The 27,958-nt window shown below is 46.1% G+C and overlaps 1 pseudogene; it reads right to left on the bottom strand.

The window, feature by feature from the left end:
• Positions 1–27,958, bottom strand: part of LOC112267462 — a 208,682-nt pseudogene that overhangs the window by 8,518 nt on the left and 172,206 nt on the right.

Here is a 27,958-nt window from a genome sequence, read left to right as displayed (position 1 = left end):
TGTTTGAAGTATCATTATGTTACTGTTTGTTTGAAGTATCGTTATGTTACTGTTTGTTTGAAGTATCGTTATGTTACTGTTTGTTTGAAGTATCGTTATGTTACTGTTTGAAGTATCGTTATGTTAGTATCGTTATGTTACTGTTTGTTTGAAGTATCATTATGTTACTGTTTGTTTTATCGTTATGTTTGTTTGAAGTATCGTTATGTTACTGTTTGTTTTACGTTATGTTGTTTGTTTGAAGTATCGTTATGTTACTGTTTGTTTGAAGTATCGTTATGTTTGTTTGTTTGAAGTATGTTACTGTTTGTTTTACTGTTACTGTTTGTTTGAAGTATCGTTATGTTACTGTTTGTTTGAAGTATCGTTATGTTATGTTTGTTTGAAGTATCGTTATGTTACTGTTTGTTTGAAGTATCGTATGTTACTGTTTGTTTGAAGTATCGTTATGTTACTGTTTGTTTGAAGTATCGTTATGTTACTGTTTGTTTGAAGTATCATTATGTTACTGTTTGTTTGAAGTTATCGTTATGTTACTGTTTGTTTGTTACTGTTTGTTTGTATCGTTAGTTACTGTTTGTTTGAAGTATCGTTATGTTACTGTTTGTTTGAACTGTTTGTTTGAATGTATCATTATGTTACTGTTTGTTTGAAGTAGTTATACTGTTTGTTTGTTATGTTACTGTTTGTTTGTATCGTTATGTTACTGTTTGTTTGAAGTATCATTATGTTACTGTTTGTTTGAAGTATCGTTATGTTACTGTTTGTTTGAAGTATCATTATGTTACTGTTTGTTTGAAGTATCGTTATGTTACTCTTTGAAGTATCGTTATCTTACTGTTTGTTTGAAGTATCGTTATGTTACTCTTTGAAGTATCGTTATGTTTGTTTGAAGTATCATTATGTTACTGCTTGTTTGAAGTATCGTTATGTTTGTTTGAAGTATCGTTATCTTACTGTTTGTTTGAAGTATCGTTATGTTTGTTTGAAGTAAGTTATGTTACTGTTTGTTTGAAGTATGTTTGTTTGAAGTATCGTTATGTTATGTTACTGTTTGTTTGAAGTATCGTTATGTTACTGTTTGTTTGAAGTATCGTTATGTTTGTTTGAAGTATCGTTATGTTACTGTTTGTTTGAAGTATCGTTATGTTACTGTTTGTTTGAAGTATCGTTATGTTACTGTTTGTTTGAAGTATCATTATGTTACTGTTTGTTTGAAGTATCGTTATGTTACTGTTTGTTTGAAGTATCATTATGTTACTGTTTGTTTGAAGTATCGTTATGTTACTGTTTGTTTGAAGTATCGTTATGTTTGTTTGAAGTATCATTATGTTACTGTTTGTTTGAAGTATCGTTATGTTACTGTTTGTTTGAAGTATCGTTATGTTACTGTTTGTTTGAAGTATCGTTATGTTACTGTTTGTTTGAAGTATCATTATGTTACTGTTTGTTTGAAGTATCGTTATGTTACTGTTTGTTTGAAGTATCGTTATGTTACTGTTTGTTTGAAGTATCGTTATGTTACTGTTTGTTTGAAGTATCGTTATGTTACTGTTTGTTTGAAGTATCGTTATGTTACTGTTTGTTTGAAGTATCGTTATGTTACTGTTTGTTTGAAGTATCGTTATGTTACTGTTTGTTTGAAGTATCGTTATGTTACTGTTTGTTTGAAGTATCGTTATGTTACTGTTTGTTTGAAGTATCGTTATGTTTGTTTGAAGTATCGTTATGTTACTGTTTGTTTGAAGTATCGTTATGTTACTGTTTGTTTGTATCATTATGTTACTGTTTGTTTTACGTTATGTTACTGTTTGTTTGAAGTATCGTTATCTTACTGTTTGTTTGAAGTATCGTTATGTTTGTTTGAAGTATCGTTATGTTACTGTTTGTTTGAAGTATCGTTATGTTTGTTTGAAGTATCGTTATGTTTGTTTGAAGTATCGTTAAGTTACTGTTTGTTTGAGGGAGGGCTTAACAGCTAAACCACTGGGACACTCACAAAGGCACAGGGTCAGGTCATGTCACACCACGTAGGGCAGAAAGAGGGAGGTGGACTGGAGATCCCATAGAGGTCCCATAGGGCCGTTGACATGAGGATCCACTCCATCAGTTTTCCCACCTCTGCGTGGAGGTGGCACTGTCCCATTCCTCTCAGGCATATTTAGAGGGCCTGGGCAACAGGGGGCCTCTGGAGTGGGCCAGTGTGAATGGAGAGGCCTTCCTTTCTCTCTGCACCTTTCTTTGTCTCTGTGTATATCACCTCCACAGGAGGCTGCTGAAGGCAGAAACAATCTGACCATTATCCTGCATCACAGGGAGATGGCTCTATCCCAACACCGTCTTTTGGTAATGCTGATAGTGTGAAACCCAGACTCAGCATGCGTTGTGGCGGCATTCATGCAGCATTTCATTTTCTAGGCCGATAATCACCCTCAACTACTAAACAAAAGAGTGGAAAGACAATGCAGGGCATGTCTGCAGTCTGTCCCATTGCTGACTGATTCCCTCCATACAGCAACATCAAATTAGTTCCGCCTCAAACTGTTGAGCTGGATGTCTTTTGTTCTGTTCCATTATAAGGCCTTCAGCTCTTGACAGACCTGTTTTGCACAGGTGTGACAAATGCCTCCATCTGCTCTCAGTGGAGTAGCGGCTTGACAAAGAAAAAAGACCCTTGCTGTGTGTCTGTTTATTGACTGTGGCGGCTGTTTCACCACAACAGCCAGTGCAGAGATCTCAGTGTGAATAGACTATAAAGCATTTCACCGCCTTGTTCACATAGCTTTCTAACATAGAGGCAGGGATGGCAGGGCTAACATAGATAGGAGGAGTCAGGGGGCAGGGCTAACATAGATAGGAGGAGTCAGGGGGCAGGGATAACATAGACAGGAGGAGTCAGGGGCAGGGCTAACATAGACAGGAGGAGTCAGGGGGCAGGGATAACATAGACAGGAGGAGTCAGGGGGCAGGGCTAACATAGATAGGAGGAGTCAGGGGGCAGGGCTAACATAGACAGGAGGAGTCAGGGGGCAGGGCTAACATAGACAGGAGGAGTCAGGGGGCAGGGATAACATAGACAGGAGGAGTCAGGGGGCAGGGCTAACATAGACAGGAGGAGTCAGGGGGCAGGGCTAACATAGACAGGAGGAGTCAGGGGGCAGGGCTAACATAGATAGGAGGAGTCAGGGGGCAGGGATAACATAGACAGGAGGAGTCAGGGGGCAGGGCTAACATAGACAGGAGGAGTCAGGTGGCAGGGATAACATAGACAGGAGGAGCCAGAGATGGCAGGGCTAACATAGATAGGAGGAGTCAGGGGGCAGGGATAGCATAGACAGGAGGAGTCAGGGGGCAGGGCTAACATAGACAGGAGGAGTCAGGGGCAGGGATAACATAGATAGGAGGAGTCAGGGGGCAGGGATAATATAGATAGGAGGAGTCCGGGGGCAGGGCTAACATAGATAGGAGGAGTCAGGGGGCAGGGATAATATAGATAGGAGGAGTCCGGGGGCAGGGCTAACATAGACAGGAGGAGTCAGGGGCAGGGCTAACATAGACAGGAGGAGTCCGGGGGCAGGGCTAACATAGACAGGAGGAGTCAGGGGGCAGGGATAACATAGACAGGAGGAGTCAGGGGGCAGGGCTAACATAGACAGGAGGAGTCAGGGGGCAGGGCTAACATAGACAGGAGGAGTCCGGGGCAGGGCTAACATTCCGTCAGTAGAGAACGCCTGGTTGCTTTCCTCACCATGTTAAATAAGCATGCCACATTTGAAAAATGTAGAACTAAGAACAGATATAGCCCTTGGTTCACTCCTGACTGACTGCCCTTGACCAGCACAAAAAATATCCTATGGCTTACTGCATTAGCATCGAATAGCCCCCGCAACTTTTCAGGGAAGTCAGGATCCAATATTCACAGTCAGTTAGGAAAGCAAAGGCTAGCTTTTTCAAACAGAAATTTACATCCTGTATTACTAATTCCAAAAAGTTTTGGGACACTGTAAAGTCCATGGAGAATAAGAGCACCTCCTCCCAGTTGCACACTGCACTGGGGCTACGTAACACTGTCACCACCGATAAATCTATGATAATTTCAATAAGCATTTGTCTACGGCCAGCCATGCTTTCCACCTGGCTACTCCTACCCTAGTCAACAGCTCTGCACCCCCGCAGCAACTTGCCCGAGCTCCCCCTCCCCCGCTTCTCCTTCACCCAAATACAGATAGCTGATGTTCTGAAAGAGCTGCAAAATCTGGACCCTACAAATCAGCTGGGCTAGATAATCTGGACCCTCTCTTTCTAAAATTATCCGCCGCAATTGTTGCAACCCCTATTACTAGCCTGTTCAACCTCTCTTTCGTATAGTCTGAGATCCCTAAAGATTGGAAAGCTGCTGCAGTCATCTCCCTCTTCAAAGACCCAAACTGTTACAGACCTATATCCATCCTGCCTTTCTAAAGTCATGTTAACAAACAGATCGCTGACCATTTCGAATCCCACCGTACCTTCTCAGCTATGCAATCTGGTTTCCGAGCTGGTCACGGGTGCACCTCAGTCACGCTCAAGGTCCTAAACGATATTATAACCGCCATCAATACAAGCCAATACTGTGCTGCCGTCTTCATCGACCTGGTCAAGGCTTTGGACTCAATTCTTGGGTTCAATTCTTGGGTTGACTCTTTTCTCTGTATACATCAATGATGTCGCTCTTGCTGCGGGTGATTCTTTGATCCACCTCTACGCAGACAACTCCATTCTGTATACATCTGGCCCTTCTTTGGACATGATGTTAACTAACCTCCAAATGAGCTTCAACGCCATACAACACTCCTTCCCTGGCCTCCAACTGCTCTTAATTGCTAGTAAAACAAAATGCATGCTCTTCAACTGATCGCTGCCCGCACCCGCACTAGCATCACTACTCTGGACGGTTTTGACTTAGAATATGTGGACAACTACAAATACCTAGGTGTCTGGTTAGACTGTAAAATCTCCTTCCAAACTCACATTAAGCATCTCCAATCCAAGTTAAATCTAGAATGGGCTTCCTATTTCGCAACAAAGCACCCTTCACTCATGCTGCCAAACATACCCTTGTAAAACTGACAATCCTACCGATCCTTGACTTCGGCGATGTCATTTACAAAATAGCCTCCAACACTCTACACAGCAAATTGGATGCAGTCTATCACAGTGCCATCCGTTTTGTCACTAAAGCCCCATATACTACCCACCACTGCGACCTGTATGCTCTCGTTGGCTGGACCTCGCTACATATCCGTCGTCAAACCCACTGGCTCCAGGTCATCTATAAGTCTCTGCTAGGTAAAGCCCCGCCTTATCTCAGTTTACTGGTCACCATAGCAACACCCACCTGTAGCACACACTAGCAGGTATATTTCACTCATTAAATATAAGCATTTCTCCCTCATTAAATATAAGCATCAGCTGTCAGATTAGTTTAACGATCACTGTACCTGTACATAGCCCATCTGTAAATAGCCCACCCAACTACCTCATCCCCATATTTACATTTTGTTCCCCTTTTGCACCCCAGTACCTCTACTTGCACATCATCATCTGCACATCTATCACTCCAGTGTTAATTACTAAATTGTAATTATTTTGCCACTATGGCCTATTTGTTGCCTTATCTCCCTAATCTTACTACATTTGCACACACTGTATATAGATTTTCCTATTTTGTTATTGACTGTACATTTGTTTATCCCATGTGTAACTCTGTGTTGTTGTTTTTGTCACACTGCTTTGCTTTATCTTGGCCAGGGCGCAGTTGTAAATGAGAACTTGTTCTCAACCGGCATACATGGTTAAATAAAGGTGAATTAAACATAAAAAATAAAAAAATCCCATCCCAGCCGTTCCAACAAGTCCACGTAGAGTGCTGGAGTTCTTTGAAGAGCCTCCTCAGCTGCTATCCATATCCACATGCATGTCCTCCCGTCACCTCTCATCTCTCCCCTGTCCCAGCCCATCTTCCCTCTGGCCCAGCCTCAGCTCTAATGCCATACCACTGACACACCCACTCTGACGTGCATACAGCACAGGGCATCACGCTGCTTTCGATTGGCATTCACAGATCAGCCCGTCCATTCACCCGTCCGTCAGCACAGTCCATTACACGTGGATGGCCCTGGTTTATGTGTAGAGCCGTTTTAAGTGTCCATGTGGGACCCGTCATTCTGTGAGGAAGGGACACATCCCACACAGCACTGTTAAATCTCTCCCTAACCAGACAGTTGTGTGCTGTCATTCCTTCCCAAGGCCCAGCCCTGCAGAATTCAGGCTATGGACATCACCAGTCAAATACTGGTTTACAATTAAATTTCACAGATCACTACAGATAATGACACACACAACACAGAGAGGATGTTATTGTGGAAATAGCATATAAACAGCAGGGCTAGCAAAATGTGTTCTGTTTCAACAGAGTGAAACCTCATTATGGGAAAGGCCATGTGTATGATCACTGGGCAGTTAGACACACTGGGCAGTCAGACACACCTATGATCACTGGGCAGTTAGACACACTGGGCAGTTAGACACACCTATGATCACTGGGCAGTTAGACACACTGGGCAGTCAGACACACCTATGATCACTGGGCAGTCAGACACACCTATGATCACTGGGCAGTTAGATACACCTATGATCCCTGAGCAGTTAGACACACCTATGATCAGTGGACAGTTAGACACACTGGGCAGTTAGACACACCTATGATCACTGGGCAGTTAGACACACCTACAATCAGTGGACAGTTAGACACACAGGGCAGTTAGACACACCTACAATCAGTGGACAGTTAGACACACTGGGCAGTTAGACACACCTACAATCAGTGGACAGTTAGACACACTGGGCAGTTAGACACACCTACAATCAGTGGACAGTTAGACACACTGGGCAGTTAGACACACCTACAATCAGTGGACAGTTAGACACACTGGGCAGTTAGACACACCTACAATCAGTGGACAGTTAGACACACTGGGCAGTTAGACACACCTATGATCACTGGGCAGTTAGACACACTGGGCAGTTAGACACACCTACAATCCGTGGGCAGTTAGACACACTGGGCAGTTAGACACACTGGGCAGTTAGACACACCTATGATCACTGGGCAGTTAGACACACTGGGCAGTTAGACACACCTACAATCCGTGGGCAGTTAGACACACTGGGCAGTTAGACACACTGGGCAGTTAGACACACCTACAATCCGTGGGCAGTTAGACACACTGGGCAGTTAGACACACTGGGCAGTTAGACACACTGGACAGTTAGACATACCTACGCAGTTAGACACACCTACAATCAGTGGGCAGTTAGAAACACCTACGATCAGTGGGCAGTTAGACACACCTATGATCCCTGGGCAGTTAGACACACCTACAATCACTGGGCAGTTAGACACACCTGCTCTGCTCTGTCCTCAAACCACCTCTCTAGAGCCATTGATTGATGAGGGTATTTTTACCATGCTGATGAACAGTGTGTGTGTGTCTGTGTCTGTGTCTGTGTCTGTGTCTGTGTCTGTGTCTGTGTGTGTGTGTGTGTGTGTGTGTGTCAGCCTGACTGAGCCTGAGAGTAAGGGTGTAGCTGGGATGGGTCAGGGGAGGGGCATTATGGGCCAGGTGTCTTTGAGTGAAGCCACCCTGATGACAGGAGAGAGCAGGCTTTGTTCTCACATAGGGAGAAATGACAGGTCCCGACAAAGTTACAGTGGCGCACACACACCCACTTACACACACACACACACACACACACACACACACACACACACACACACACACACACACACACACACACACACACATGTAATGTTGTGCATGTGTAACCACAGCCAATAAACTGGCTCCGAGGTGCTTATCAGTAACTGCTGGCTGAATTCAGAGACAGATATTATTTGATTCAATTTCCACGAGATTATGCGCTTTCAATTATGCTGTGAAACTGCCAGCCGCTTCTTTTTAATCTTCCCCCGGTGCAGCTAGTGGGCGGCTGAGGGCGGGGGACAGGCTATCACGCTGTTTATGAGTAAGAGCTGTGATTAGGAGAACACCCTAAGGCAGTGTTCAGTCATGTCAATAGTACTGAACACATCCATGGCTGGGCGTTCTGGGCTCAGGGTGGAGCTGTATCAGCTGTCATGTCAATAGTACTGAACACATCCATGGCTGGGCGTTCTGGGCTCAGGATGGAGCTGTATCACCTGTCATGTCAATAGTACAGAACACATCTATGGCTGGGCGTTCTGGGCTCAGGATGGAGCTGTATCAGCTGTCATGTCAATAGTACTGAACACATCCATGGCTGGGCGTTCTGGGCTCAGGGTGGAGCTGTATCAGCTGTCATGTCAATAGTACTGAACACATCCATGGCTGGGCGTTCTGGGCTCAGGATGGAGCTGTATCAGCTGTCATGTCAATAGTACTGAACACATCCATGGCTGGGCGTTCTGGGCTCAGGATGGAGCTGTATCAGCTGTCATGTCAATAGTACTGAACACATCCATGGCTGGGCGTTCTGGGCTCAGGATGGAGCTGTATCAGCTGTCATGTCAATAGAACTGAACACATCCATGGCTTGGCGTTCTGGGCTCAGGATGGAACTGTATCAGCGGTCATGTCAATAGAACTGAACACATCCATGGCTGGGCGTTCTGGGCTCAGGGTGGAACTGTATCAGCTGTCATGTCAATAGTACTGAACACATCCATGGCTGGGCGTTCTGGGCTCAGGATGGAGCTGTATCAGCTGTCATGTCAATAGTACTGAACACATCCATGGCTGGGCGTTCTGGGCTCAGGATGGAGCTGTATCAGCTGTCATGTCAATAGTACTGAACACATCCATGGCTGGACGTTTGGGCTCAGGATGGAGCTGTATCAGCTGTCATGTCAATAGTACTGAACACATCCATGGCTGGACGTTTGGGCTCAGGATGGAGCTGTATCAGCTGTCATGTCAATAGTACTGAACACATCCATGGCTGGGCGTTCTGAGCTCAGGATGGAGCTGTATCAGCTGCATGTACCATAACATGCCCAGAGAGGAGCACAGTGTCATGATAAAGTACATAGGAGGAAAATGGTTCTAATTACCGCTGGTTGTCTTTATGTAAACAGAGTTGCAGTTTGCTGTTAATTGTCCAGACCATACTGTAATGTTGGCTAACTGATCTCTTCAAGGCCTGGGGCTAATCATCCTTACTGATCAATTCGGGGCCTGGCTAATCATCCTTACTAATCCCTTCGGGGCCTGGCTAATCATCCTTACTGATCTCTTCTGGGCCTGGCTAATCATCCTTACTGATCCCTTCTGGGCCTGGCTAATCATCCTTACTGATCCCTTCTGGTACTGGATAATCATCCTTACTGATCAATTCGGGGCCTGGCTAATCATCCTTACTAATCCCTTCGGGGCCTGGCTAATCATCCTTACTGATCTCTTCTGGGCCTGGCTAATCATCCTTACTGATCCCTTCTGGGCCTGGCTAATCATCCTTACTGATCCCTTCTGGTACTGGATAATCATCCTTACTGATCAATTCGGGGCCTGGCTAATCATCCTTACTAATCCCTTCGGGGCCTGGCTAATCATCCTTACTGATCTCTTCTGGGCCTGGCTAATCATCCTTACTGATCCCTTCTGGGCCTGGCTAATCATCCTTACTGATCCCTTCTGGTACTGGATAATCATCCTTACTGATCCCTTCTGGGCATGGCTAATCATCCTTAGTGATTCCTTCTTGGCATGGCTAATCATCTTTACAGATCCCTTCTGGGCCTGACGAATCATACTTACTGATCCCTTCTGGGCCTGGCTAATCATCCTTACTGATCCCTTCTGGGCCTGGCTAAATCATCAGCCTACTGGCCAAATGTCCAATGTGATGTTAGTAGCAAATGGTAGACTGAAGAGTCAAACATGATTCAACATCTGATCATAACCCACGCAGATCCATGTTTTTACTATCCTCTTCTCTGTCCATCCCTAGCAGCTGACTGAAGCTCCATCCACCCTACACACTCAGCCAGTCAGAGCGAACAAACACACCATCACTTCTCCATCATGTAACTATCTACAGGGAATGTGGTATATAGGTATATGGTGGAGACAGTGGGCCCATCAAGGTCAGCTCAAATCAAATCAAATTTTATTTGTCACATACACATGGTTAGCAGATGTTAATGCGAGTGTAGCGAAATGCTTCCCCCCAGCTCTCCACTGCTCTCTCCACTGCTCTACTCACCAGTAGAGCAGCTCTCCACTGCTCTACTCACCAGCAGCAGGGGGGTGATTGATACTGCTGATCCCTTCACTGCACTCTGAATTAAAACAGATGAATTGGTGGCTGGTCTTGAATGCTGTATAAATCAGATAGAGAGGGAACGTCTCCAATCCCTCAGCGCTGCGGAGACCAAATTTCCTCTTTTTCAGAAACTTTTTCATTTCATCATAGTAGTGAGTGTTTGTTCTACTGGCTGATGTTACTCAGCAGGATCCTAATCAATGTTGCTGCTTGACTAATGAACCAAGACTAATTATGAGACTCGCTCATTAAATGTTACAACAACTGCAGTTTGCTGATTTGGAGATATAAATCGTTATTGGTGAAACAACAGGGGACAAATCAATAATTGTAAGGTTAACACTGACATTAATATGGTATGAAATACTTCGATGAACATGACGGCTCAATCTCACACACAACCAGTTCCACTCACAGTGATTCGTTCATCTCTGTCATCGATGTTGGCACTGTCCTTCTTCCAGGATATGCTAGGTTCAGGATGTCCGCGAGGGGGCATACACTCTAGGACTGCAGGCTCGCCCGCTGCCACCATCACATCAGCAGGGTTCTGTCTGAAGTCATCACGTAGTACTGCAGAAAGAGATGGAGAGAAACGGGTTACCGTGAGTTCAGCAGCGGCAGAGATGACACAAAGGGCATAATAACACCAAAACCAGTCACTCCAGTTAGACAGGACTGTAGATTTGACATACCTCACTCAGATGCATTGGACCATCTACAGACCACAGCACTGATCTGCAGCAACAACATAATGACAAAAGGAAACCGCTGCTGTGTTATCATAACCTATAATTGGGTACTGTCACCGATTCGTCACCACGTGGACATGGCCGCAGTGACCACTTCCATCAGAGGAGACTATACAGGACCAGGGATCGTCATACCACAAACGGCTGGACCACTGGCCACAGATTGGAGTGTCTTCCCCTACCCACAAGGCCTTGTTGACAATGAGATAAACATGTGTGCATCCACACATGAGCGGCTTTGACCTATCATCTCTCCTCTTTACCACCTCACACTGTCTCTCTGTGTCCGTCTAATGAGTGTGTGAGTGACACACTCTGACCTATCATCTCTCCTCTTTACCACCTCACACTGTCTCTCTGTGTCCGTCTAATGAGTGTGTGAGTGACACACTCTGACCTATCATCTCTCCTCTTTACCACCTCACACTGTCTCTCTGTGTCCGTCTAATGAGTGTGTGAGTGACACACTCTGACCTATCATCTCTCCTCTTTACCACCTCACACTGTCTCTCTGTGTCCGTCTAATGAGTGTGTGAGTGACACACTCTGACCTATCATCTCTCCTCTTTACCACCTCACACTGTCTCTCTGTGTCCGTCTAATGAGTGTGTGAGTGACACACTCTGACCTATCATCTCTCCTCTTTACCACCTCACACTGTCTCTCTGTGTCCGTCTAATGAGTGTGTGAGTGACACACTCTGACCTATCATCTCTCCTCTTTACCACCTCACACTGTCTCTCTGTGTCCGTCTAATGAGTGTGTGAGTGACACACTCTGACCTATCATCTCTCCTCTTTACCACCTCACACTGTCTCTCTGTGTCAGCCTAATGAGTGTGTGAGTGACACACTCTGACCTATCATCTCTCCTCTTTACCACCTCACACTGTCTCTCTGTGTCCGTCTAATGAGTGTGTGAGTGACACACTTTGACCTATCATCTCCCCTCATTACCACCTCACACTGTCTCTCTGTGTCCGTCTAATGAGTGTGTGAGTGACACACTTTGACCTATCATCTCTCCTCTTTACCACCTCACACTGTCTCTCTGTGTCCGTCTAATGAGTGTGTGAGTGACACACTCTGACCTATCATCTCTCCTCTTTACCACCTCACACTGTCTCTCTGTGTCCGTCTAATGAGTGTGTGAGTGACACACTTTGACCTATCATCTCCCCTCATTACCACCTCACACTGTCTCTCTGTGTCAGCCTAATGAGTGTGTGAGTGACACACTCTGACCTATCATCTCCCCTCATTACCACCTCACACTGTCTCTCTGTGTCAGCCTAATGTGTGTGAGTGACACACTCTGACCTATCATCTCCCCTCATTACCACCTCACACTGTCTCTCTGTGTCAGCCTAATGAGTGTGTGAGTGACACACTCTGACCTATCATCTCCCCTCATTACCACCTCACACTGTCTCTCTGTGTCAGCCTAATGAGTGTGTGAGGGACACACTCTGACCTATCATCTCCCCTCATTACCACCTCACACTGTCTCTCTGTGTCCGTCTAATGAGTGTGTGAGTGACACACTCTGACCTATCATCTCTCCTCTTTACCACCTCACACTGTCTCTCTGTGTCCGTCTAATGAGTGTGTGAGTGACACACTCTGACCTATCATCTCTCCTCTTTACCACCTCACACTGTCTCTCTGTGTCCGTCTAATGAGTGTGTGAGTGACACACTCTGACCTATCATCTCTCCTCTTTACCACCTCACACTGTCTCTCTGTGTCCGTCTAATGAGTGTGTGAGTGACACACTCTGACCTATCATCTCTCCTCTTTACCACCTCACACTGTCTCTCTGTGTCCGTCTAATGAGTGTGTGAGTGACACACTCTGACCTATCATCTCTCCTCTTTACCACCTCACACTGTCTCTCTGTGTCAGCCTAATGAGTGTGTGAGTGACACACTCTGACCTATCATCTCTCCTCTTTACCACCTCACACTGTCTCTCTGTGTCCGTCTAATGAGTGTGTGAGTGACACACTTTGACCTATCATCTCCCCTCATTACCACCTCACACTGTCTCTCTGTGTCCGTCTAATGAGTGTGTGAGTGACACACTTTGACCTATCATCTCTCCTCTTTACCACCTCACACTGTCTCTCTGTGTCCGTCTAATGAGTGTGTGAGTGACACACTCTGACCTATCATCTCTCCTCTTTACCACCTCACACTGTCTCTCTGTGTCCGTCTAATGAGTGTGTGAGTGACACACTTTGACCTATCATCTCCCCTCATTACCACCTCACACTGTCTCTCTGTGTCAGCCTAATGAGTGTGTGAGTGACACACTCTGACCTATCATCTCCCCTCATTACCACCTCACACTGTCTCTCTGTGTCAGCCTAATGTGTGTGAGTGACACACTCTGACCTATCATCTCCCCTCATTACCACCTCACACTGTCTCTCTGTGTCAGCCTAATGAGTGTGTGAGTGACACACTCTGACCTATCATCTCCCCTCATTACCACCTCACACTGTCTCTCTGTGTCAGCCTAATGAGTGTGTGAGGGACACACTCTGACCTATCATCTCCCCTCATTACCACCTCACACTGTCTCTCTGTGTCAGCCTAATGAGTGTGTGAGTGACACACTCTGACCTATCATCTCCCCTCATTACCACCTCACACTGTCTCTCTGTGTCAGCCTAATGAGTGTGTGAGTGACACACTCTGACCTATCATCTCCCCTCATTACCACCTCACACTGTCTCTCTGTGTCAGCCTAATGAGTGTGTGAGGGACACACTCTGACCTATCATCTCCCCTCATTACCACCTCATACTGTCTCTCTGTGTCAGCCTAATGAGTGTGTGAGTGACACACTCTGACGTGGGGTATAAGAACCACCTCCAGACACACACATCATCCCCTCTTCATCATCGCGTCACTTTCACTTCCTGTTTATCCACACAACCCTGCCACTGACTGATGGAGCCTATGTTTGCATTACAACACATCTACAGGTATTGCCACTTTAAACACGGCTGTTGTACAGGGTTCACAACCGGATTGGGAAGCGCTGTAATATATACCACTCCCCTCGCTGACATCAGACCCGCTCCTACAGTCACTCAGAGATGCATTTTCCCAGTTAAAAGGCCCATTAGTGTGGGGGTGTAGGAGCTTGTGCATCCCTGTCTAATGTCTAATGGATGAGAACAACAGCGGCTGAGCTAATGTGACAGAGGGAAATGCTGTTTTAATGGGAACAAATGATCCGTGAGCTGTCTCATTCATCTTGACAACAGCATGATAGTATCACAGCATCATATACACACTACGGACATTAGAGGCAGTGTCCTTTATCTAGACTATATGAATAGAACACAAACCACATCCTATATTCTACAAAGTGCACTACTTTTGACTAGACTTGTCATCAAAAGTAGTGCACTTAGCACTCTATGAAATGTATACCCCAGTAACTCAGTCCAGTAACCATATGGAAAAGTATGTATGTCACAGCAGCATTGTAAAAGCTGAGAGGCAGGATGATTGTGGGCTGCAATCAGAGGGTCAGAGCCTAGCTAAAACCTAGCTCTGCCTCCCCAGCAGTAGTGTTGAAGATAAACTGGAGAGATTTACGAGAGGACAGAAGGTAATGAAAAACCAACAACCCTCCATCTATAGACGGCGTGCCAGTAATCACTTTCCCAGCTCGGGTGTATCTGTCTGCACACACACACAACATGTTCTCATAAACTACAGGCTGAAATTCTACTCAGCCTAAAGTATGCAAGGTCAGCACAATGTGTACCTGTGTATGATGGTCCTGGCTATGAGTTTATGAGTGTTTGTGTATGGAAAGGGAAGGGGGATACCTAGTCAGATGTCCAACTGAATGTATTCAACTGAAATGTGTCTTCCACATTTAACCCCACCCCTCTGAATCCCCTCTGAGGTGCGGGGGGCTGGCTTAATTGACATCCATGTCATCGGTGCCTGGGGAACAGTGGGTTATCTGTCTTGCTCAGGGGAAGAATGACAGATTTTTAACTCATCAGCTCAGGGATTTGATCCACCTTCCGGTTACTGGCCCAATGCTCTAAGTGGACCCTGTATGTGTCTATACTCATGTGAATGTGTGTGTACGTGTGTGGTGTGTGTGTGTGTGTGTTTCTGAATCTGTGTGACTGTGTGTGTGTGTGTGTGTGTGTGTGTGTGTGTGTGTGTGTGTGTGTGTGTGTGTGTGTGTGTGTGGAATACGACCAGAATATTCTCCTCTCCACCATCTCATTGTCATGCCCCTGAACCTGCTCCTAGTCACCGTGGTGCACCTCCTCCCCCTCCCTCCACCTACTCCCCCTGAACCTGCTCCTAGTCACCATGGTGCACCTCCTCCCCCTCCCTCCACCTACTCCCCCTGAACCTGCTCCTAGTCACCATGGTGCACCTCCTCCCCCTCCCTCCACCTACTCCCCCTGAACCTGCTCCTAGTCACCATGGTGCACCTCCTCCCCCTCCCTCCACCTACTCCCCCTGAACCTGCTCCTAGTCACCATGGTGCACCTCCTCCCCCTCCCTCCACCTACTCCCCCTGAACCTGCTCCTAGTCACCATGGTGCACCTCCTCCACCTCCCTCCACCTACTCCCCCTGAACCTGCTCCTAGTCACCATGGTGCACCTCCTCCGACCTCCCTCCACCTACTCCCCCTGAACCTGCTCCTAGTCACCATGGTGCACCTCCCTCCACCTACTAACCCCTGAACCTGCTCCTGGTCACCATGGTGCACCTCCTCCACATCCCTCCACCTACTCCCCCTGAACCTGCTCCTAGTCACCATGGTGCACCTCCTCCACCTCCCTCCACCTACTCCCCCTGAACCTGCTCCTAGTCACCATGGTGCACCTCCTCCCCCTCCCTCCAACTACTCCCCCTGAACCTGCTTCTAGTCACCTCCTCCACCTCCGTCCGCCCCACACAGATCAAAGATAGGCTCACGCCAGGAAACATCAACTTCCTGACAGCCAACAAATTCCTGCCTAAACCCTTTAAGCACTTAATTGGCCATCACTGAGATACCCCTCTCTCCCTCTGCCTGCTCCTTGTAGCATGAGGGAGGTGGTTTCTGTATGGCAGTGGGGAGGGGAACCCAATCCCCCTGTAGGAATTGGCTTTCAGATGGAGATATGTGGGAGGTAATGGTTTCTCCAGGCTTCTCTGGCTAATCAGGGGACCCTACACCTTCTCATGTACAGCAGCAAAAAACTATATGACCCCCGTCACAACACAAGTCTCCACATGCGGTGTACCTGACTCTAAAGCAATGGGATTTGTATATTTCTTATCTCTTGTTGGTAGTCAGAGGTGTTGTTGATGACAATATAAGCCTCCATGGAAACGCAGGTTTGCAAAAGGAATGTAAAAATAATTGTTTGCACACAACACATATTCTAGCTTGGCAAAATACTCTTAGTCCTCCACATAGCCTAACAACACTCCAGCTGAGTTGTGAATGTGCTCATGAGCGCGGGTCAAAAGAGACAGGGTAGTCCCGCTGAGAAAAAGGAGGATATAAACATAAACATCAGCTTCACTAGAACACTGGCTCCATCTGTACAGGCAAGGCCAGCCGGATGGAAATATCCTGATCAGAGATGTTGTGTGAGTCAAAGCCTTGACAAGTGCTGTAAAATCCTCCCACTGAAAGATAGCTATCCACACTCCAAACGATAGCAAGGCTACATGAAGAGAGACACTCTCCTCAGCTAGAGAACACTAGAGGAGAGGAGACTAGAGAACATTAGAGGAGATGAGACGAGAGGAGAGGAGACTAGAGAACGGACACTAGAGGAAAGGAGACTAGAGGACACTAGATGAGAGGAGACTGGAGGAGAGGAGACTAGAGAACACTAGAGGAGAGGAGACTAGAGAACAGTAGAGGAGAGGAGACAAGAGAACACTAGAGGATAGAAGACTAGAGAACACTAGAGGAAAGGAGACTAAAGAACACTAGAGGAGAGGAGACTAGAGAACACTAGAGGAAAGGAGACTAAAGAACACTAGAGGAGAGGAGACTAGAGAACACTAGAGGAAAGGAGACTAAAGAACACTAGAGGAGAGGAGACTAAAGAACACTAGAGGAGAGGAGACTAAAGAACACTAGAGGAGAGGAGACTAAAGAACACTAGAGGAGAGGAGACTACAAAACACTAGAGGAAAGGAGACTAGAGAACAGTAGAGATGAGACCTGATAACACTGGAGGAGAGGAGACTAGGATACAGTAGAGGAGAGGAGACTAGAGAACAGAAGAGATGAGACCTGATAACACTGGAGGAGAGGAGACTAGGATACAGTAGAGGAGAGGAGACTAGAGAACAGAAGAGATGAGACCTGATAACACTGGAGGAGAGGAGACTAGGATACAGTAGAGGAGAGGAGACTAGAGAACACTGGAGGAGAGGAGACTAGAGACTTTTAACTGGATTCTCTCTGAGTATGGAGTGAGATGAAGGGAGAGAGAGAGGGAGAGAAGGGGAGAGAGAGAGGGAGAGAAGGGGAGAGAGAGGAAGGCCAAATGAGAGCTGTCATCCTCTAGTGTTTAAAACAACACAACCAAGTGACCTCCAATCCTCCTCTACATCCCTCACTCCCCCGCCTGGCTCGCTGTCCTCTCTCCTACCCCCCCGACATCTTCCCTCAACAAACACAGCTGATTACTGCACATCACACAGCGCAGCAGACAACCCTGGCAACCTGTATGGGGAGAAACATAATTGTACAAGAGAGAGGTGGAGATGGGGAAAGAAATAAAGAAAGAGAAAAATGGATTAGGGACTGGAGCGAGCCTCTAACTCTTTCGCCAGAACCCCAGTCAGATCCGGAGCCTTGCCAAGAGAGGCTGGCTCTGGTTCCCTGGTCTCTCTGTGAGATCCTCTGTCCCTGTTCTGATTTGAATGGGGGGAGGGATGGCTCTGCTGTGTACTGTCCTGTATGTTTTTGGAATAATGAGCATCCACTTCCATTCTGCCTCTCTCCCCCTCCCTCCCCCTCCCTCATTTGAGCCTACAGCTGTCTCCTATGAGATAGTGTTTCCTGGGCCATTAACAGGGAGGCCAAGCACAGTTTGAATGGGTGTGAGTGTGAGTGTATGTGTGTGTGTATGTGTGTGTGTGTGTGTGTGTGTGTGTGTGTGTGTGTGTGTGTGTGTGTGTGTGTGTGTGTGTGTGTGTGTGTGTGTGTGTGTGTGGTGTGTGTGTGGTGTGTGTGTGTGTGTGTGTGTGTGTGTGTGTGTGTGTGTGTGTGTGTGTGTGTGTGTGTGTGTGTGTGATGTGTGTGTGTGTTCCTGCATGTCTTAATATGTGGGTATGGGCTAGAGTCACACAGGTCCCAGCATGAAGCCTCCTCTTTGTCCTTCCTGGCTTTTCTCACTGTGCTGCTGATGTGATGATTGGAGGGAACAGCATGCCTGTCAGTCAGACAGTGTCTTTCTAAGGGCATTGGAAGGTATTCTCTATAGCTATAAAGCATCTATAAACGACTATCTTTTTACAAAACAATATTATCCCCAATAAAATGTAAGTATTACAGAAATCGTGTGTGCTACTCAATCTACTATCTTTCCCTGTTCAGAATGGTGTAACAACATGTTTCAATGAGTTGTTGATTAAGAGGAAACTCTGATCTATCATTTTGACAAACAGCTGGCTGAGGAGAGAGAAGCCATTGGTAGGATGCTGCAATGCTTCTGTCTGGTCTGCAGTGGGACACATCTTCATGGCTCTGCCTGGGTCTGGCTCTGCTCTAACTGTCCAGACCTGACCAATCACTCCCCAGGTTTACAGTAGCACACTGGGGCTGAGCACAGGCTAACTCAATTAACTATGATCATCTCCTATAGTCGAGACTCCCTTAGACAAGGTTTTCAACTAGCCCTCCCTGCTACCCAAACTAATGGGTGACCCACACACACACACACACACACACACACACACACACACACACGCACACTTTTTCTTTCCTGGGGAAATTGAAACCAGATGCTGAAATGTCAAATTAAAATGAGATTCCCGTGCTGTGCCTGCGACATAATGAAAATGAAGACTCAATGCGGCACACAAGCCTGAACGGGAAGATCAAATGAGTATTGTTGAGAGGAAATTAAAGGGATTACAGTCAATTTCCCCAAATAATCTACACAAGTATTGAAAAAATTTCCCATTGGGGAACTTTGGAGCATTTCCTCAAAACAATAGTCAGAGGGAACTTGACAAACCAGAGAAGAAGAAACAATAGTCAGACTGAACTTGACAAACCAGAGAAGAAGAAACAATAGTCAGAGTGAACATGACTAACCACAGAAGAAGAAACAATGGTCAGAGTGAACATGACTAACCACAGAAGAAGAAACAATAGTCAGAGTGAACATGACTAACCACAGAAGAAGAAACAATAGTCAGAGTGAACATGACTAACCACAGAAGAAGAAACAATAGTCAGAGTGAACATGACTAACCACAGAAGACAAAACAATAGTCAGAGTGAACATGACTAACCACAGAAGAAGAAACAATAGTCAGTGAACATGACTAACCACAGAAGAAGAAACAATGAGTCTAACATGACTAACCACAAAGACAAAACAATAGTCAGAGTGAACATGACTAACCACAGAAGAAGAAACAATAGTCAGAGTGAACATGACTAACCACAGAAGAAGAAACAATAGTCAGAGTGAACATGACTAACCACAGAAGAAGAAACAATAGTCAGAGTGAACATGACTAACCACAGAAGAAGAAACAATAGTCAGAGTGAACATGACTAACCACAGAAGAAGAAACAATAGTCAGAGTGAACATGACTAACCACAGAAGAAGAAACAATAGTCAGAGTGAACATGACTAACCACAGAAGACAAAACAATAGTCAGAGTGAACATGACTAACCACAGAAGAAGAAACAATAGTCAGAACAGTGAACATGACTAACCTCAGAAGAAGAAACAATGGTCAGAGTGAACATGACTAACCACAGAAGAAGAAACAATAGTCAGAGTGAACATGACTAACCACAGAAGACAAAACAATAGTCAGAGTGAACATGACTAACCACAGAAGAAGAAACAATAGTCAGAGTGAACATGACTAACCACAGAAGAAGAAACAATGGTCAGAGTGAACATGACTAACCACAGAAGAAGAAACAATAGTCAGAGTGAACATGACTAACCACAGAAGAAGAAACAATAGTCAGAGTGAACATGACTAACCACAGAAGAAGAAACAATAGTCAGAAGAAACAATAACATGACTAACCACAGAAGAAGAAACAATAGTCAGAGTGAACATGACTAACCACAGAAGAAAAACAATAGTCAGAGTGAACATGACTAACCACAGAAGACAAAACAATAGTCAGAGTGAACATGACTAACCACAGAAGAAGAAACAATAGTCAGAGTGAACATGACTAACCACAGAAGAAGAAACAATAGTCAGAGTGAACATGACTAACCACAGAAGAAGAAACAATAGTCAGAGTGAACATGACTAACCACAGAAGACAAAACAATAGTCAGAGTGAACATGACTAACCACAGAAGAAGAAACAATAGTCAGAGTGAACATGACTAACCACAGAAGACAAAACAATAGTCAGAGTGAACATGACTAACCACAGAAGAAGAAACAATAGTCAGAGTTAACATGACTAACCACAGAAGAAGAAAAAGATAGAAAGGGAAAGTATCCAAGATTGACGAGAGAGAGGAGGAAGCTTGAAGGACAGAAGTCTCTTGTTGCTTGTCCTGGAAGGGAAGTGAATGTGTTGTACTGTGCTGGTCCCTCCTCCTCTCCTCTTGTCTTTACGAGGTTAGTCTTGCTCCTGATAAAGTTAACAAATTGTCTTGATTTGGGATTGGCGGGGCTCCACAAGGCAGGGCTGTACGTCGCTGGCCAAACATGGCGGCCCATAAGTAACAGAGGGATTAGAGGTGGCGCAACAGAGAGAGGAGAGAGACTCCACAGCAAACAATGAACATCTGAAATGAGTAATCGCTTCCAGATGTGCATGCTGCTACTTTAGGCTAGGGGTGCTTTCAAAATGGAGTCTAACTAGCTCTCATAAGCTCATTCTGAAAGTGACTTCCACCCAGCATCAGCCAACCACTGATGCTCTGATCAAAGTTTGGGCGGGGCCAGTGGCTGGGGCGGCTGTCAATCATCCTCCATCTGACGGTCTGATGAAGAGAAACAGCTGGGCAGATCGTCTAACATGATCACAGACACTGTTCAGGGAATCCTGAACATGGCCTTTCACCGATAGGCGTATTAATTGTATGTTATTACTGTCTGTCAAACAACTGCCCTGTGCCCACTGTCCTGTCATGTATCATGTGGTAGAATGTCCGTTAGGATATGGGCTGAAGATGGGAAGGCCTACTTTGAGGCACCGGAAAGACCGACCACCCAGTGGAAGGCTGTGTTGCCTATCACATCCATCTCTCTCACCAGAGTGATGATTTAACCAGCAGGACGGTTCTCCACTCTCTATTTCCACCTCTCACTCACTTCATCTCCCTCTCTCCTCCTCTTCCCCATTCATCATCACAGAACTAGCTATTTTTCCACATTATATGACTTATTCTGATCAGGGCCTAGGACAGAGATGATTACTATACCAAATGCATGTGATCCTTCTATCAATCTGATAAACAGTGCGTTTGGTTTTGTGTAATAGAAACAGGGAGGTTGTGGACTAGGAAGGCATTGAGACTGCTGGTGAGTGTTGTTTAAGCTGTTAACCCAGGGCTGGCCAGTTCTCTGCTAGGCTGTGCTGTGTAGTGAGAGCTCCCATATTGAAACTCTCCATCTCCCCTCCAGCGCTGCCCTATGGTTCCCACACCTCCTGCTCTTTCACTCTGTATTTCTCCATATATCCCTCTCTCGCCCCCTCAGCAGCTGATCCCCTTCTCTTTGCCCCCAGCTCCAACTCTCCCAACAGTTTACATCAAAAGAGGTTCCCATCCATGGTGTGGTAAAGCCCTGATCCCCCAAACCCCAGGCTGGTGGGGCAGTGTGGATGAAGCCAATTTGCCAAAGGTACAGTGTACATGTGTGTGTGTGCGTTTGTGTGATGTGTGTTTTAAAGCCCTCACACAGCCCCAAGGCTGTCTTCTCATCCCTCTGTCTCCCTCCATCCCTCTCCCCTTTCCTCCCTCCTGACACCACCACCAGAGAGATGATATTGGACATGGCAGCTTCCTGTTTCTCTATTTCTCTCATTCCTGTGCCATGCAGAATGACTCTTACAGTCACCACACTCATAGCAGAATGGCTCTTACCATCACCACACTCATAGCAGAATGGTTCTTACCATCACCACACTCACAGCAGAATGGTTCTTACCATCACCACACTCATAGCAGAATGGTTCTTACCATCACCACACTCATAGCAGAATGGTTCTTACCATCACCACAGAATGGTTCTTACCATCACCACACTCATAGCAGAATGGCTCTTACCATCACCACACTCATAGCAGAATGACTCTTACAGTCACCACACTCATAGCAGAATGGCTCTTACCATCACCACAGAATGGTTCTTACCATCACCACACTCATAGCAGAATGGTTCTTACCATCACCACAGAATGGCTCTTACCATCACCACACTCATAGCAGAATGACTCTTACAGTCACCACACTCATAGCAGAATGGTTCTTACCATCACCACACTCATAGCAGAATGGCTCTTACCATCACCACACTCATAGCAGAATGGCTCTTACCATCACCACACTCATAGCAGAATGGCTCTTACCATCACCACACTCATAGCAGAATGGTTCTTACCATCACCACACTCACAGCAGAATGGTTCTTACCATCACCACACTCATAGCAGAATGACTCTTACCATCACCACAGAATGGTTCTTACCATCACCACACTCACAGCAGAATGGCTCTTACCATCACCACAGAATGGTTCTTACCATCACCACACTCATAGCAGAATGACTCTTACCATCACCACAGAATGGTTCTTACCATCACCACACTCACAGCAGAATGGCTCTTACCATCACCACACTCATAGCAGAATGGTTCTTACCATCACCACACTCACAGCAGAATGGTTCTTACCATCACCACACTCACAGCAGAAGAGCCATTCTGCTGTGAGTGTGGTGATGGGGAGCGGGTTGGGCACTTGGACTGTGTTGTGAGCGTTTCCAGTCCAAGCCCTGTGCTGGTACCCTGCATGGCAGATGGCTGCCTATGCCTTTTTGTCACACAGCACAGGGCATCTCCACTCTAGCCAGGCATACAGCAAGGCTGGAGAGAGACCAGGGAGGCGGGACTGGCAGACTGCAAACCTGGCTCACACCACCTCATCTCTTTAGCCCCCCACTACCATTACAACACACACACACACACACACACACACACACACACACCTGGGTTCTGCAGACAGACAGAGAAGCCATTTAGTGGCTGTGTTTGTATAATTGGTCATAAATCTTCTCTTCGGGCTGGTGGTACAGGGAGGGATGGTGTTGGGTTGGGTGACCTGCCACTGGCATTAAACAAAGATGATTCAGCCATATACGCATCAACAACAACAGCCAATTAAGCCACTGATACCCTTAACAAAGAGTTTCTGTTTTGGAATGGGTGGCCAGTAATAAACTGGTCCTGAACATCTCTAAAACTAAAAGCATTGTATTTGGTACAAATCATTCCTTAAGTTCAGGACCTCAGCTGAATCTGGTAATGAATGGTGTGGCTGTTGAACAAGTTGAGGAGACTAAATTACTTGGTGTTACCTTAGCTTGTAAACTGTCATGGTCAAAACACATAGATTCAATGGTTGTAAAGATGGTGAGACGTCTGTCTGTAATAAAGAGATGCTCTGCTTTTTGACACCACACTCCACAAAGCAAGTCTCTAGTTTTATTTGATCTTGATTATTGTCCAGTCGAGTGCTACAAGGAAAGACCTAGTTAAGCTGCAGTTGGCCCAGAACAGAGCTGCACATCTTGCTCTTCATCAGAAGGCTGATATTAATACTATACAAGCCACTCTCTCTTGGCTAAGAGTTGAGAAAAGATTGACTATGTCACTTCTTGATTTATAAGAAACAATGTGTTGGAGATTCCAAATGTTTTGCATAGTCAATTTACACACAGCACTGACAAACACACTTACCCCACCAAACATGCCACCAGGGGTCTTTTCCCAGTCCCCAGGTCCAGACCAAATGAAGTAAACATACAGTATTATACAGAGCCATGAGTGCACGGCACTCCCCTCTATCCTGTAAAGAGCAAGTGAACAGCAAACCTGGTTTCAAAAAACAAATAAAGCAACACCTCACAGCACAACGCCTCTCCCCCATGTGACCTACTTGTTGTGTGTATGTACTGTATGTGTTACTGATAGATGAACACACACACACACACACACACATTTAAAACATAAACATGTAGTGTATGTAAATTGTAAAGTCTGTAATGTCTTTTTGGTTATGTATCGGACTCCAGTAAGACCAGCTGTCACCAGTTAACGGGGATCCTAATAAATAAAACAATAGAATCAAATCAAGTGATTAACAGGCAGTTTGGAGCAGGCAGTTTGGAGCTGGCAGTTTGGACCTGGCAGTTTGGAGCAGGCAGTTTGAAGCAGGCAGTTTGGAGCAGGCAGTTTGGAGCAGGCAGTTTGGAGCAGGCAGTTTGGAGCAGGCAGTTTGGAACAGGCAGTTTGGAGCAGGCAGTTTGGAACAGGCAGTTTGGAGCAGGCAGTTTGGAGCAGGCAGTTTGGAGCAGGCAGTTTGGAGCAGGCAGTTTGAAGCAGGCAGTTTGGAGCAGGCAGTATGGAACAGGCAGTTTGGAGCAGGCAGTTTGGAGCAGGCAGTTTGGAGCAGGCAGTTTGGAGCTGGCAGTTTGGACCTGGCAGTTTGGAGCAGGCAGTTTGGAGCAGGCAGTTTGGAGCAGGCAGTTTGGAGCAGGCAGTTTGGAGCAGGCAGTTTGGAGCAGGCAGTTTGAAGCCGGCAGTTTGGAGCAGGCAGTTTGAAGCAGGCAGTTTGGAGCAGGCAGTTTGGAGCAGGCAGTTTGGAGCAGGCAGTTTGAAGCAGGCAGTATGGAGCAGGCAGTTTGAAGCAGGCAGTTTGGAGCAGGCAGTATGGAGCAGGCAGTTTGGAGCAGGCAGTCTGGAGCAGGCAGTTTGAAGCAGGCAGTTTGGAGCAGGCAGTTTGGAGCAGGCAGTTTGAAGCAGGCAGTTTGGAGCAGGAAGAGAACGTGTTAGTTAACTGTTGTGGAAACACATCATCAGGTTCTATGGTTTCTAACCGCTCTCATTATGTATTCAGTACTCTCCTCATCAGAAATTGGCTGAGGTGAATCCAATATACAACCTGATCCAATGGCATTCCTCCTGACGGCGCACCGGGAAGTTTTACAGAGTCATCAAACAACAACCAGGATAAAGGGATGGTAAATAAATACCTTTATACGAATACCAGCCTTTCAAACTACATTGTCCAAGCAGGTAGATAGTTTGCTAAAGTAGTGGCAACATTGTAGAGAAAACGTTCTCAAGGGCCTTGTCATGGATCTGTCAATAAAGAAAGACAAGTGTGTATATTCAGTATGTGTCCTTATCTAACCTGCTGGGCTGGGCTTTATAACAGTCAGGATAACTTGAAACCATCAGTTCATAAGTACATCTGCGTGAATGTTCCTTCTAAGCTCTAAAATAAATAACACATCACCACTAATTATTTTTGGGGTGAAGGGTCTACTGTTCCGATTTTTTTTGAGGGGAGGGACTACTGTTGTGGGTTTTGGGGTGAAGGGACTACTGTTCCGATTTTTTTGAGGGGAGGGACTACTGTTGTGGGTTTTGGGGGAGGGACTACTGTTCTGATTTTTTTTGCGGGGAGGGACTACTGTTGTGATTTTTTTGGGGGAGGGACTACTGTTGTGATTTTTTGGGGGGAGGGACTACTGTTGTGATTTTTGGGGGAGGGACTACTGTTGTGATTTTTTGGGGGAGGGACTACTGTTGTGATTTTTTGGGGGGGACTACTGTTGTGATGTTTTTGGAGGGAGGGACTACTGTTGTGATGTTTTTGGAGGGAGGGAGTACTGTTGTGATGTTTTTGGAGGGAGGGAGTACTGTAGGGATTTTTTTGGGGGGGACTAACGATTTTGCATAAATGCTGGAAGAAATATGACAGAATATGTTGACTGTGTTGGCCCTGATCCAGTGTTGAACAGTAAAGGTCTTCAGTGGAGGCCTGACTGTACATGGATCTGCCTAGATACTGTAATAGGCCTCTAGCTCTCTACCCAGCCCAGATATTGTAGCCTTCTAGACCTCTGTCTCCCTGGAGGAGTGAAGAACCCAGCGCCACACTAACCCTGCTCCCCTCACTGTACAGCCTCAGGACTGGAGCCCTCTGACACACACACACACACACACACACACACACACACACACACACACACACACACACACACACACACACACACACACACACACACACCTAAGGCCCCAGTCACAGTCCCAGTCGCAGCCCACTGCTCACTTGTGAAGTGAGCGAGAGAACTCCTGCTTTGTGCACACACAATATACTGTACCAGCACACACAATATACTGTACCAGCACACACAATATACTGTACCAGCACACACAATATACTGTACCAGCACACACAGTACACTGCACTACCAGCACATACAATATACTGTACCAGCACACACAATATACTGTACCAGCACACACAGTACACTGCACTACCAGCACATACAATATACTGTACCAGCACACACAATATACTGTACCAGCACACACAATATACTGTACCAGCACACACAGTACACTGCACTACCAGCACACACAATATACTGTACCAGCACACACAGTACACTGCACTACCAGCACACACAATATACTGTACCAGCACACACAGTACACTGCACTACCAGCACACACAATATACTGTACCAGCACACACAGTACACTGCACTACCAGCACACACAATATACTGTACCAGCACACACAGTACACTGCACTACCAGCACACACAATATACTGTACCAGCACACACAGTACACTGCACTACCAGCACACACAATATACTGTACCAGCACACACAGTACACTGCACTACCAGCACACACAATATACTGTACCAGCACACACAGTACACTGCACTACCAGCACACACAGTACACTGTACTACCAGCACACACAATATACTGTACCAGCACACACAGTACACTGCACTACCAGCACACACAATATACTGTACCAGCACACACAATACACTGTACTACCAGCACATACAATATACTGTACCAGCACACACAATACACTGCACTACCAGCACATACAATATACTGTACCAGCACACACAATACACTGCACTACCAGCACATACAATATACTGTACTACCAGCACATACAATATACTGCACTACCAGCACACACAATACACTGCACTACCAGCACATACAATATACTGTACTACCAGCACATACAATATACTGTACCAGCACACACAATACACTGCACTACCAGCACATACAATATACTGTACTACCAGCACATACAATATACTGTACCAGCACACACAATACACTGCACTACCAGCACATACAATACACTGCACTACCAGCACACACAATATACTGTACCAGCACACACAATACACTGCACTACCAGCACACACAATATACTGTACTACACAGCACATACAATACCAGCAGCAGTGAGCCAGCAGCAGCGAGCCAACAGTAGCAAGCCAACAGTAGCGAGCCAGCAGCAGCGAGCCAGCAGCAGCGAGCCAGCAGCAGCGAGCCAGCAGCAGCGAGCCAG

The sequence above is a fragment of the Oncorhynchus tshawytscha genome, linkage group LG14, assembly GCF_018296145.1.
Source record: "Oncorhynchus tshawytscha isolate Ot180627B linkage group LG14, Otsh_v2.0, whole genome shotgun sequence".
NCBI lineage: Eukaryota > Metazoa > Chordata > Actinopteri > Salmoniformes > Salmonidae > Oncorhynchus > Oncorhynchus tshawytscha.
This window is presented reverse-complemented; position numbering and strand designations above follow the sequence as displayed.